The sequence below is a fragment of the Zea mays genome, chromosome 7, assembly GCF_902167145.1.
Source record: "Zea mays cultivar B73 chromosome 7, Zm-B73-REFERENCE-NAM-5.0, whole genome shotgun sequence".
Taxonomy (NCBI): Eukaryota; Viridiplantae; Streptophyta; class Magnoliopsida; order Poales; family Poaceae; genus Zea; species Zea mays.
Genome location: NC_050102.1, coordinates 95,014,921 through 95,028,336, shown reverse-complemented (window position 1 = coordinate 95,028,336; position 13,416 = coordinate 95,014,921).

Genomic DNA, 13,416 nt, shown 5'->3' with positions numbered 1-13,416 from the left:
TTTGAAATTTGTGCCTAGTGAATGCACTTAAGTGTAACAAACACATGATATGCTAATGCTCATGATGTTATGCTCAAATTTTAATGACAGTAACACCAGGGGTGTTACATCCTTGCCCCCATAAAAGAATCTCGTCCCGAGATTTAAAAGTCCTAGGGCAAGTAATGGAAAAGGAAACACGTCATATTTTTATTTCCTTATTTCTTGTATAAGGCAGGGGGTGGTATGGGGTCTACTCTTCTATTACAACAATTGTACATATCTCACAATTTACATGAAGCTAAAAAGCTTGGGGAATTCTTTTCTAAAAAGTCTTGAGTTTCCCATGTAGCTTCATCTTCCGTGTGTTGGTTCCATTGTATCTTATAAAATTTGAGAATTCTCTTCGGGTAACCTGTCCTTTTGATCCAGGACTCGAATAGGATGGTCTGAATACGCCAAGTCTGGTTCTAAGGCAACATCCGTCATTTCAACGGTTCGATCTGGAACCCGAAGACACTTTTTCAATTGAGACACATGGAACACATTGTGCACAACAGACAATGTTTCAGGTAGTTGGAGTCGGAATGCCACTGGTCCACATTGTTCAAGCATGGGGAACGGACCAATGTACCGTGGTGCAAGCTTTCCCTTTACCCCGAAACAAGATACACCCTTCATTGGTGATACTTTTAGATACACATGATCTCTGACTTGAAAGTACAAGGGTTTGCATCGTTTGTCTGCATAACTCTTTTGTCGAGCTTGTGCTTCTTTCAAATTATGTATAATTCATTGAACTTTTTCTTCCATTTCTTTAACCATATCATGTCTGAAAACCCACCTTTCCCCTAGTTCAGACCAATTTAATGGAGTACACCGTCGTCCATATAAAGCTTCAAAAGGTGCCATCTTGATACTTTCTTGATAACTGTTGTTATATGAAAATTCCGCCAATTGTAAACAGTCATCCCATTTCTACGGAAACTTTAAAACACATGCTCGCAACATGTCTTCTAGTATCTGGTTCACTCTCTCAGTCTGCCCACTGGTTTGTGGATGATAAGTTGAACTATGGAGTAGTTTAGTACCCAAAGATTTGTGGAGTTCTTCCCAAAATTTGGATACAATTTGTGGTCCACGGTCCGACACAATTGTTTTCAGAATCCAATGCAGACTGAGAATACGAGCAATGTAAAGTTCCGCATATGTGATTACTGGATACTTTACCTTAACTGGGAGGAAGTGGGCGATCTTTGTAAGTCGATCAATGATGACCCAGATGGAATCAAATCCTTTTGCTGTCCTGGGTAACCCCACAATGAAGTCCATACTTATGTCCTCACATTTCCAGGTTGGGATATGTAAAGATTGTAATGGACCAGCAGTCTTCATGTGTATGGCCTTGACACGTCTACAAGTGTCGCATCTCGCCACATAGCGTGCAATTTCGATCTTCATTTTTGTCCACCAATAATGTTGCTTTAGATCATGATACATCTTAGTGCTTCCGGGATGAATGGAATAACAACTAAGATGAGCTTCATCCAAAATTTGCTGGCGGACTTCCTCATTCTTGGGCACAACTATGCGGTCGTTAAACCATACAATACCTTGATCATCCTTTCTGAAATAGTTTTCTTTACTGGCCTTTATTTTCTCATGAATGTGTTTCATACCCTCATCATTTCTTTGTGCATCAATAATCTTTTGCAGAAGAACCAATTCAAGCTTCAATTGATTCAATGTTCCATGTTGAATCATTCCCAGGTCTAACTTCTCCATTTCTTGGCATAATGTGATGTCAGAGGTTTTCATTTTAAGACAATGGTAGGAAGCCTTGTGACTTAGTGCATCTGCCACCATGTTGGCCTTGCCTGGGTGATAATGAATTTCCAATTCATAATCCTTAATCAGATCAAGCTCTCCTCTGTCTCATATTTAGTTCTGACTGGGTAAAAATATACTTCAAGCTTTTATGATCTGTATATATGTGACAGATATTCCCCAGTAGATAATGATGCCATATTTTCAGGGCATGAACCACAACAGCTAATTCTAGGTCATGAGTTGGATAATGTTCCTCATGCCGGCGCAACTGTCTTGAGGCATATGCTATGACTCGACCCTCTTGCATCAAGACACAGCCTAAACCACTCCCTGATGCATCACAATACACATCAAAAGGCTTTTCAATGTCCGGTTGAGCTAATACCAGCGCAGTGGTCAATAACACCTTCAGCTGCTTGAAGGCTTCATTGCATCTTGAGGACCAATTAAATTTTGTATCGTTCTTCAATAAACTTGTGATTGGCTTCACAAGCTTGGAAAAATCTGGGATAAATCAGCGGTAATAACCAGCAAGTCCAAGGAAACTTCGGACTTGATGTACAATGGTTGGCGGTTTCCACTCTAAAATATCCTTGACCTTGCTGGGATCAACCGCAATCCCCTTAGCAGACAATACGTGTCCTAGAAATTGGATTTCCTCCAGCCAAAACGCGCACTTGCTGAATTTAGCATATAGTTGATGTTCCCTTAAGCTCGTTAGTACGATCCGCAGATGCCGAGCATGCTCCTCTTCATTCTTGGAATATATCAAGATATCATCAATGAAGACCACCATGAATTTGTCCGACTCGGGCATAAATACCGAGTTCATCAGATATGTGAAATGGGCAGGAGCATTCGTTAGTCCGAAAGACATAACCAGATATTCAAATAATCCATACCGCGTAGTAAATGCAGTCTTGGGTATATCTTCGGGTCGGATACGAATCTGATGATAGCCAGACCTGAGGTCAATCTTGGAGAATACCCGAGCTCCGGTAAGCTGATCGAATAAAATATCAATCCTGGGAAGAGGGTACTTATTCTTGATTGTGACCTCATTAAGGGGTCTGTAATCCACGCACATCCGAAGCATTTGATCCTTCTTCTTGACAAAGATTGCGGGACAACCCCAAGGTGACGAGCTCGGTCAGATGAATCCCTTCTCCAGTAGATCTTGTAATTGAGTCTTGAGCTCTGCCAACTCATTTGGAGGCATTCGGTACGACCTTCTAGAAACAGGAGCCGTACCAGGCTTCAATTCAATCACAAACTCTACATCTCTTTCTGGAGGTAATCCAGGCAGATCTTTCGGAAAGACGTCTGGAAACTCACATACTACCGGAATATCTTGGATTTCCAGGATGATAGCTTCATAAACTCTGCCAAATGGTTTAGCTGGAATAGCTACAGGGATGGACAAGAGAACCTCTTCATGGCCATAGCTCAACCTGATGGTTCTCAGATCAGTGTTGAGGATAGCTTTGTGCTGGGCTAACCAATTCATGCCCAGAATTACATCTATATCTTGGCCTTTCAGAACAATCATGTTTGTGGGAAAGTCCCGTTCAGCCAATGTTACGGGCACATGGAAAGCCACTTCTTTAGTGAATATTTGTCCCCCAGGCGAATGAATAATAAACCCTTCCCTTGATTCAATGCAAGGAATGCAATATTTCTCCACAAACTTCTTGCTTATGAATGTATGTGAAGCACCAGAATCAAAGAGAATGACTATAGGGTGATTGGCCACGAGAAACGTACCCATCATAACCGGCTCTCCCTCCGGTGTAGTGGCCAATTGTGTATAGTATATTCGCCCAGTCTTCTTTATATTATTGCCCGCTGAATTATTTGCCGTGTTTCCCTTGCCTTGGCTTGAACTCCCTTGGTTCTGCTGATTATTGGATTTGTTCTGCCTCGGATATGGGCAGTCCTTGATAAAATGTCCAGACTCCCACAATTGAAGCATCCAGTTGAGAGCTCAGGAGGGCAGGGAAACGAGCACCAGGGCACTCGCTGAGTTTGTTGAAGTGGGGCAGTGGCAGGGGCGGATGAAAACAGGCGGTTTGAAGGGGTAAAGAACGGTTTTGATTGAAAAGTCGGATTACCAACCTTTGTCGCTTTTCAGCCCCTGTTGGACCTGTCCACCTCCAATTCCCATTTGATTTTCCTAGGCCTGCATGTTAGCTTCAAATGCTAGCACTGTGCTGACAGCCCTGCTCTAGGAGAGATAAAGGCAGGTGGCATCTTTCTTGTACCGGTCATTTAGGCCTCTCATAAAACAATTCCTCTTTTTCAGGTCAGTATTGACCTGGTCAATTGCATACTGGGACAAATGATTGAATTTGTTGAGATACTGCATAACAGTATCTCCTCCTTGCTTGAGTCTCATGAATTCTTCCTGCTTCATGTGCAGCACTCCTTCTGGAATGTAGTGCTCACGAAATGCCAATTTAAATTTGTCCTATGTGACCTGATGTCTGGCAGGTTGAATGGCCACATAATTTCCCCACCAGGTGCTGACAGGGCCTCTTAACTGTTGAGCCGCAAACAACGGCTTTTGGGTCTCCGTGCAGTGGATGAGTCCAAATTTCTGCTCAATGTCCCGTACCCATTAGTCGGCTTCGAGAGGGTCTTCGACTTTGACAAATAGTGGGGGACGGGTTCCGAGAAATCCAAGTATGAAGTTTCCACGGGGGTCCCTGCGGATAAGCCCTCCCGCCTTGCTGCTGAAATTGATTTCCCGCCATTTCACGCAGAAAGCGGGTGTTGTTAGCGGTTGCGGTGACCAAGGCAAGCGATACCTCAGCCAACGTGGGCGGTACCAGGCGGTGGATTGGGTGTATCTTCTTGAACCACGGGACGTTCCCGTCGCCGTCATGTGCACGAGTTTCGGATGGCATCTGAAGCAAAGAAATATTTGGGAAAAATATAACATGCTGATATACACCATCATTTTACAATACAAAAATGTAATGTTACAGGACTCGAATGTACAACATGACTTTATTACCTATTTTACATTAGGCATTATTCTAAACTATACTACTCTAGTATTTATCATCTTTAGTTGCTTCACTGTCGGTTGTAGGGGACCATTCGTCAGCCAGGTTCATAGAAGGAGGGGACTTGAAAAGGTCCAATTCCCCACCAAGTGCTTCACCTGCTGTTCCAGAAGGTCCGGCTCCCATTCTGACAGGGTCGGTAGGTACGTCTGGGTGCAGTCGCGAATACAATTCATGAACTTCCTCATGTAATGTATTGCAATACACCTGCAAGTTGTCAATGGCCATGCTAAGCTCCTCCACACGGGCTCGAGCTTTGCTTCCCGATCCCAAGCAATGGAACATTAGTTGACAGCCCAATCGATTGCCAAATCCCGTTCGAAAGCTCATCTTTGCAGATGTCTAATGTCAGCTCTTAATTCATTTATACACTGACCATCCTCTAACCCACACCCGGTTTCTGTGATGTAGCTCCGTTGAAGCTGCTCCACCTGGGCTTCTAGGTCTCCAATGGGGTCATTACTGCCACTGGCTGCTCTCCTCATGCCTTGGAGCTAGCTGATGCTGAGGCACGCCAATCGGTCTAGTGGACTTACGCGCGGTTTTCCTCATGCGCGGCGGCATATCTCCATAAGGGGGAAAACTTTATTAGTATAATTTGTAACATGATGCATGCATAATTACAGAATCAACTTTTGTTGATTCACAACCTTCTATACATTGCACTCTACTACCTGGTCTTATAGGTTAAGTACTTCAAAAGGTAGTAAGATAAGAATGAACGAAATTTTGTTTAGATAAGTCTTTGAAAATTCTTTTGAAATGTATCATAATATCCATCGAGATGGGCTTCGTTCTGGTACCAGTTGTGACGAAACCTCCCAAGTCATTAGGCCCACCTACAGTTGTCCTTGTCCATCAGACCTCGGACAACCCTGGTAGATGCACCTGATCACTTGACAAGTTCAGTATCTGAATTCTTTATCTCTCCCAAGGGCGTTTCACCCGTCACACAGATATTACAACACATCGAAGGAACGAATATGCGGAAGCAGTTACAACAACTTATTTTATATTAAAGTATAGAAAGAGTATTATTATTACAAACCAATAATATATATAGTGCTGGAGTAATATTATTACAAACCCGGAGGCAAAAACCCCTCCCGTTTAACAGTAAAGTTTTTAAAGGAGGACACTTCCTCGCGAGGCTTCAATCCTGGTTTTCTTCCTTAGGCACCACCTTGGAACAAAAGCAACAAAATTTGATGCTTCCTCGACCTACAACAACATGGGTTTGAAAACCCTGAGTACGAAGTATACTTTCGCAAGTCTTACCCGACAAAATAAAAGACTCTCAAGGATATGCTGGCTTGAGGGAGTCAGGGTAAAGTTTAATCAAGAATCAAGACTCTGTTTGCAAAAATGCTTACTAATAGTGGATCCTTAAAAATCCAGTTTTATTAGCAAGTTAAGTCATTACCTGAATCTAGAGTTCTTTCTACCCTAGTTCAAGCACTTGGCCTATACTAGCCATTTTCTTATCAACCCTTCTTGTTCACTGGAATGCTACGTGTAGGGTAGTGACCAAGTCTTCATGTCCGAGAAGTAACGACGATCCGAATCGATTAATACCCAGCTGGGGATCTCCAATCACACGACATATATAGCACTTAACCCTTGCATATGTCAACTCGCCACCGGGGTTCTTAAGACCAGATCAGGTTCACGCCAACCGAGAGCACATATACACCACCGTCCAGCCTCTTGCCACGGAGGGTACACGCTACTCTCGCCATCTCTCCACTCCCATTGCTTGTTATCTTATTCTGGTATTAGTCTGCCCGAGGCAAAGCTTACCCATGATGAGGCATGTGACCAGTTAAAGGGTCCTCGATCATCAAGCCTACATCGACAAGGTCCTTAATCGACTCAGACGGAGACACTACACCGAGACTCTCTTCTCGTGCAAGTCACTTGCCCGGTCTCAGCTTTATCAGTTCAATCCAAAGTTTGGTACCTGACAGAGGTACATCTTTTCCGATGTTGAACCCATCACGACCATAGATGGATTCACCATCAAGTTTTATTTTCGAAAACATCCCATCTCACATGAAGCATCATCTTTTGTCAAAACAAAACATTTTGTTTTTCTAGAGAAAGACTAAGCATAAGGAAAACCTTTTTATAAAACAGGTGATCAAGGAAAGGTAATCAAATTCTCAAGGAAGGAAATGCATCAATTGTTTAGCACAAAATTCCTATCACTTAATGCATCAAGTAGATGAGAAAGGTTTTAAAATAGCAAGGAGGTGGCAAATGCACTGGGGCTTGCCTTGTGTTATAGGAGAGTCAAGCTCTGCTACCACAAATGTCAAAATAAAAGCAGTTCCTCCCGGCCGGTGGGTCTTCAAGTGGTGGTGTAGCTCTTCTTCTTCAACTTCTACTTCTTCATTTTCTATATATAACCATATATAAATCATGAATGCTGATGTAATGCTTATGAAAATTCAAAGATAATAAAAGTATATTATCTTAGGTCTTGAATACAATTTCCTTCACGGAACTCCAGGAAACTAAGGTTTTTGAAGTCAGTAGTGTAGTTCATAGGGCACGCATCACTAGAAGATTAGGGTTTTGGGGTTTAAGTACCAAAACATTGTCCAAATCATGCCAAACTTTACCCAAGGCTTCTAAATAACTTTTAAAGCTTACCCAAAAAAGTTTAGTGATTTTGGAGTTATTAATCATTTTCTAAAATTCCAGGAGTATAGGTTTTGGCTATTTTAAATACTCCATAATTTATTATTTGGACTAAAAATCATGAAACTATTTTTATTAAATAATATAGGATTTTAGGAATATAACAAAATTAGTCTGGTATTTTTAGCATTTTTCTACAATTTTCTAGAAATTCTCTAATCCTGGAAGAAAAAGAAAAAAGAAAAAAACATGAATAGTACTGGGCCAAAACTGGCCCAAGTTAGCCCTGCTCACTGGTTTTGAGACTTAGTCACACATGAATTCTAGGGTACCTTTTTGCAAATAGGTCCATTTTCCATAATTTGCTTTGTAATTCTACAAAGGTGTGAACCATATGATTTAAGGTACCCTAATACCTTGGTTTTTGGACTTAGATCCAAAAGTGTGCAAAATTTACATATAACCCCCCTAGGGTTTCAACTCAGTGTTTTCTAGGGGTCTTTTTAGGGTTTTTGGCACTTCTAGGGTTTGAATGCCACTCAAGTCCATTAATGGTGATATCGTATGACCATTTCTAATGAGTTTTGAAGTTTTCTCTCATTTAGGCTTTATTAACACTCCTAGGCCTAGTTTAGGGTTAAGTACCCTACCCTAGGGTTTCACCCATGACCAGTCACATCTATACAACTTGTTTGAAAATTTTGCTTAGTGAATGCACTATAAGTGTAAAAAAACACATGATATGCTAATGCTCATGATGTTATGCTCAAATTTAATGACAGTAACACCAGGGGTGTTACAGAAAAAACAGTGAAAATTCCAGAAATTTTGAGCCCACCAGTAGAGGCAAAACTGCCGAAGGTGCAAAAGGCTCCTGCCGCAACTCCCAAGAGGAGGAGGATGGCCAGCTTGTTGGATGCTGTGTTGGAGACCACAAAGGCCTTAAGCCCCGTTCCTACTAAAAAAATTGCTGAAGCTGCCAAAGTCCGAGACGAAGCCAAAGCTGGGCTTTCAGCGCCCATTGAGACGAAGGTTGTCGCGCCTGAGGACAAGGCTAATCAGCAAACTTCAGGTACTGAAATGGCAGCAGGGCAAAGTATGGCAGAAAAAGCGAAATCTCCTGCCCCCGAAGATGTTGATTACATTTTTCGATATGCTTCGGGGAAAAAATTATCCGAAGAAGAAGTCCTGGAAGCCAGACACTATGCCTGAAAGTTAAAATATCCTAAGGGGGCCTTAGTGTTTAATGACACTAATGAAGATGATTTCCTGTACTGTCTCCCGGACAACAAAGAAATATCCGTTTGCCGGGAGATAGCTAAAGTATGGGATTTTCGAAGCTTGAAGAAGGTCTTTCGGTTATGTTGAAGGATGATCTTGCTGATAGCCTGGCGTACAACAGTATAAGGGTATAGAAGTTAACTTTGAAGTTGGGAACAAAGTATTTTATTTGTCATGCTCAATTCTTTCTTCTTCTTTGCAGGTCTTAATTCTTAGCAATGCCTTGAGGGCACAGAAGAGCGCCGAAGACGAAGGCTGTACAATAGCTCTTAACAACCTTCGCTCCAAGGTGATTGAACTAAGAAACGAAGGTCTAGAGAAGGACAAAATTTTGATTTCATTGGTGAATAAAATAAAAGAAGACGAAGCTAAGTATAATGCTCAGACCGAAGCCCAAAAACGCCGAGGTTGAAGACCTTCGGAGACAATTGGCCGAAGCTAATGAGAACTGCGCACATCGCACAAGCTAAACAAGAGATTAGTGAATATTGGAAGAATAAGCTAGAGAAAAATGTTGAAGAACTTCACGAATCCAAGGAAAAGTGTTTTGAAAAATCCTTGGATTGTGTGAAGAAATTAAAATTAGCTTCTCCAAAGTGGGCGCCTACTCTTCTGAAGAAAATTTTATCCGAGGCGACCTCGAGGGCGTTATAGAATGGATAAGTGGAGAAGCCGAAGCCTTCAAGGAAATATTGAATGATCGCGGGGGATATTTGTGCCTTCTCCGGTGCTCGAGGAATCACAACTATTCTGGGGAAGGCCGGATGTGATCATGTTAAGGGTATAGCCCAGGCCGAAGCTGCCTTCTCCATATATGATACGAAGGATCCTTCAGCCAAAGCGACTTTAATGGGCGAGAATTTATATTCCGATGTCTGGGTGAATGGTGGCTGAGAGCTAGCCAATGAAATTATAAAGAAGAATGAAAAAGACACCCACGACGCCCGGGCAGAAGCAAAGCGAGCTGAAGAGGTTGCTGAACGCGAAAGACGTATAGGTATTGTTTTTTGGTTTTTTGGTTTCGGTACTTGCTTTGTGGCTTCGGACTAATCAGTTTACCTACTTCAGCTGAACTATCCCCGCCACTGGAGCCGTACAATCCCCTAGCTGATCCAGAAATGAAGGAAGCACTGGATATCATAAGCATGACAAACTCCATTATTGACGAAGTCGTTGATAAACTTTTGAACGAAGTTGCAGAAAAAGTCCTTAGAGAAGAATAAATTTTATTGTAATAATATTTTGAAATGCTTGATGTATGGAACAATTGAAGGAGGATTAAGCTTCTATTGTAACAAAACTATGTAACATTTGATGTATGTAACATTGAATCAAATATGTAAATTGTTGTAATTTATTTCTTTGCGATGCATGAAACATATACACATACTGCTTTTTGAGCCTTCGGCGAAAAAACACCTTCCCTTCTTTTCATGCTTCGTAAAGAAAGAAACCCCTTCTAGGGCAGATCTGATAGAATTGTTACCCGAAGCTTGCTTCGTGCCTTAGCACATTTCCATTCAATGAAGTATTCCCAAAGATTTGCTCCGTATTCGATCTTTCTGTTGATGCGATATGATGTATGATGTGATGCTATGCCAAATGATGCAATGATATGATATGATGCAATATGATGATGCTTTAACACCCACACATACGCCCACACTGGTACATGGAAGACTCTGCATCCCCTTAGGAACGACTTTTGAGCTTCTTCACCTTCTATTTCGGTGGTATAAGTTCTGCATCCCCTTAGGAACGACTTTTGAACCTCTTCGCCTTGTATTTCGGCGGTATAAGTTCTGCATCCCCTTAGGAACGACTTTTGAACTTCTTCGCCTTATATTTCGGCGGTATTTGGCTCTGCATTACCTTTGGAACGACTTTTTAGCAGAAAACTTACACTGTGCTCCCTTAGGAATGACTTTTTGTAGTTTCATCAATTTTGGCTCTGCATTCCCTTAGGAATGACTTTTGAGCAGAAACTTTACGCTGCGCTCCCCTTAGGAACGACTTTTTGTAGCTTCGCCAATTTTGGCTCTGCATTCCCTTAGGAACGACTTTTGAGCTTCAGAATCTATGAAGAAGATATATTTCATTCTGGTGTATGCAGAATTATTATAAGAAGTTGAAGCTGAGTTTCTCATTACTTGTTTCTCATACAAAAAGTAAAATGACATAAAAGATAAAAGTACTTCAAAAGTAGGATATTCCTCAATATATGTGCTTCGATTCTGGTACAGTGTTGTTGACTGTACGAGCTTCAGACTCCTCCCTGAAGTCGCGTTGCTGTTGGGGGTGCTGGCGCCCATCTGGCTGTTGGCTTTGGGTATGAACAGGTGGCAATGGAGGTGGCAGTGGAAGCTGGGGCCAGAAATCTTGTGAATGGCTTGCCGAAGCAATAGAAGCTGCAGGTTGATTGCCCACATATTCTGGTATGTAAGGAGAGTAGCACGAAGCAGTATGTAAAACCTGCTTCGGCTGGTTCTGTCGGGCTTCTGCTTTCGGCAATCTCTTTTTACCTTCTGAATGGTAATCTGGCATGTTCTTGTAGTGTGGCCCTTGTCTTCACCATATAATAAGCAATAGATTTTCCTGGCTGATCCCCATATCTTCCTCTGAAGCCCCTGCCGCCTCTGCCTCTTGGAGCTGGTGGCCTGAAGGAACTTTGCTGCTGCCCTGAAGACTGTGAGCTATGTTGTGGCCTCTGAAACTGGCTTCCTTTGTCATCACTCTGACTGGATCTGTGGATTGATCTGACATGCTAGGGTGGATTCTTCCTTCGAAGCCCCTAGTCATCTCAGAAAACCTATAAGCTTCTTCCCTTCTTTGGCAGAAATCATTATCTGCCCAAATGTACTCATCCATTTTCTGAAGCAGCTTCTCTAGAGTCTAGGGGGGTTTCCTAACGAAGTATTGGGCCGTGGGCCCTGGCCGAAGACCCTTGATCATGGCCTCAATGATGTTTTCATTGGGCACTATAGGCGCTTGTGCGCTCAGACGCAAGAACCTTCAGACATACGCCTGAAGGTACTCCTCATGGTCTTGTGTGCACTGGAACAAGGCCTGAGCAGTGACTGGCTTCGTCTGAAACCCTTGAAAACTAGTGACCAGCATGTCCTTAAGCTTCTGCCATGACGTGATTGTCCCTGGCCGGAGAGAAGAGTACCATGTCTGGGCCACACTTCGGACTACCATGACAGCGGCGTTGCCTCCATATGAGGATATTGTTGCCTTATAACTCATCAAGAATTGCTTGGGGTCCGAGTGCCCATCATACATGGGAAGCTGGGGTGGCTTGTATGATGAAGGCCATGGTGTAGCATGCAGCTCTGCTGATAGAGGAGAAGCATCATCAAAAGCAAAATTTCCATGGTGGAAACATCATACCAAACATCATCATCATAGGAATTGTCCTGGTGAAGCTCTATGCGTTGAGGTCGCCGGTCCTGGTCATCTTGGGTAAGACAACACATTTCCTCAGCGGCTTCGTCGATCTTCCTCTGAAGATCAGCAAGACGAAGCATCTTCTCCTTCCTTTGGATCTGCTGATGAATGGCTTTGAGATCCCTGATCTCTTGGTCCAACTCTTCCTCCTGAGGGCGTTGGACTTGTAGCCTTCCTTTTTTGGCTTCGGGCTTCGCGCAATGTGTCTTGGTTGACGTCCAATGGCTGCAGTGCAGCCCCTAGCCTTGAAGCTTTCTTTGGTGGCATGACGAAGGTCACCGCTTGCCGAAGGTGGTCAAATGAGTTCACCGGAGGTGGGTGCCAATGTTGGGGACTTGTTCTCAAATGCTATGAATTAGAACAAGGCAACACAAAAATGTTAATGGTTAAAGACCTTTGTCCTTCGAAGCATTATCTCCCTTAGGATATAATGGTCTTCAGACGAAGGTTATGAAGGATATACCTTCATCATCTCAGTATGTAAAAAAGTAAGTAGAAGCATATGTAACATGGGAAATAACATAAATAATTATATGATGTTTATCAGAATATTTTTACTATATTATCATGAATAAACATGAACAATATCGAATTACATTTATACCTTCGCTTGACAGAAGGTAAAAATCCAAGCGTGACGTGCGATTGAATATAAGTCAGCGTGAATAGTACGAGGTCACTGTTCATCTATTTATAGGCACAGGACGCAACCTGTGTAGAATTACATTCATGCCCTTGACATTTGCTATTGACTTAGGGACAATCTATCGAGGACTAGACAACCTTTTCCCCTTTAAGTCGGTTTCATTTTTCATCGCTAAGTCGAAGCTTTTTCATGGGTAGCTTCGGCACTGGTTCATCCTTCTCCCGAATCACGCTCTTCATATCATGTACAACTTCATCCCATGTCCGAAGGTTCCTGTACATAAATTATACATGGAAAACATGTTAGTTGTGTTTTGAGGACCGGAAGATGAAGGCCCCCAACAAACACATTATAAGTTTATATTTTTGTCGGTAAGGGGATGTCACCAAAGACTGATGAATTTTAGGGCCCACCATTTCAGGACACATAAACTTAGACTACGGATAGAAGCAATTTACTAGTTCTCTAATTCACTTTATTAGGTTAATTTGCTTTATGCATCAAATAAATAAAACTCACATC